The sequence below is a fragment of the Silene latifolia genome, chromosome 6 (genome assembly GCF_048544455.1).
Source record: "Silene latifolia isolate original U9 population chromosome 6, ASM4854445v1, whole genome shotgun sequence".
NCBI lineage: Eukaryota > Viridiplantae > Streptophyta > Magnoliopsida > Caryophyllales > Caryophyllaceae > Silene > Silene latifolia.
The window spans coordinates 91,568,729-91,570,343 of record NC_133531.1 but is presented as its reverse complement, the minus strand read 5'-3'; positions in this window follow the sequence as shown (position 1 = coordinate 91,570,343).

Genomic DNA, 1,615 nt, shown 5'->3' with positions numbered 1-1,615 from the left:
TAATTTATTATAAATACAAGACGTTGTAATTTATAATTTGATAAACCGTTTTGGTACAAGTAATTACGAATTACTAGTCGATTTTGTAAATGACATATTTTATGAGTATGTTGATTTTTAATATGATAAAAATACATTACAAATTCACATGTCAAGTAACATGTCACATATGTTACAATTGACAAATGACAAAAATAAAATGGACCTCCCATTTTATTTAAGGGTGCCGAAATATAGAGGGAATATTGGGTTAATATTGTGTTTTTTTATCTTAGTGAAAACATAATGATAAAAGACTACCTCTAGCCATGCATGCCTACTCTTGCCTTGAGAAGACCAAGACCATACATTGGCTCCCCAATAAGACCCCCTCCCAACCGGTTTTCCTAGTGGGTGTGCAACCATATGGATCTCTCTAATTATTCATTCACTTTCACCTAAATTTTCTAGTGTAAGAAAAATGTTTTTCTCTCTACACATCTTATGAGATTTCTAGAGAAATAAACCACACAAAATACTCCCTCTTGACCGAAACATTCAAGAGTAAAATTACAATTTATTTTGTGTCAATTTTATAGTAAAACTTATATTATTACTAGATCATAATAATATTTGTTATTGAGATGTTTCCTTGGGTATTCACTTTTGGGAGAGATTCTATACTTGAATCTTTGTTCATCCAATATTGGAAAGCTCAAGAACTAACAAGAAGGAGATCTTGTTGGTGCCCATTTGACCGAAATTTAATTGGTGAGAAATTGATTTTCTTATCTCTTTTTGTTTTAGTTTGCATGCATAAGATTTGTAATTAATTTTATGACTAAATTAATTAAAACATATATGAATATGTAAAGTAATGAGATATAGATTTCCAACAAGCGGTATCAGAGCCTTGGTTGTTTGCATGCAAATCGGTTATTGTTTTTCCGAGTTATACGATTAACATATAAAACTTATAAATTTGTGTTTATTATGATATATCACGAAATTTATTATGCATTTTAAAGTTTCTGGTCCTAAAATGTTTTAGGATATTTTGGTTTAATTTATGGATTTTATTGTTCATTTTATATAATATTGGCATTAAAATGTGATTTTTATGATAAAAATGTCATTTTTGGACGAAAATTAGCTAAACTTCGAATTTTCCAGTGGTTTTTGGATATGTTTTCACATATATTATTTTTAGTTGATCTGGAATTTTTTAGAATTTTTGGAGTTTTTATGCTCGAAATATGGATTTTTCATGTTAAAAATCGGATTTAAATGAAAAATAGGTTAATATGAGATATATTTCGAATCTGGTCATAGAAATTTAGTATGTTGTCACATGCAATTTTACAAGATGTATGTAAAATAATAGGCTATAATGAAGTCTCCATGCATGATTTATGAATTTTTGATGAAAAATAGCATAAATAGTGACTTAATTAGTAAAAAAATTGCTAAAACATACTCCATGACTAAGGAAAAACGTCACATGTTGCATTTTATTATCTTTCTCAGATATAAAATTGAAAAGTTGGTGAATATAATTTTTCTCATGTTTTTATGATTTTATTGTTAAATCCGATAAACCGCAACATAGTTTTTCCGATAATTTTACGAAATTTTA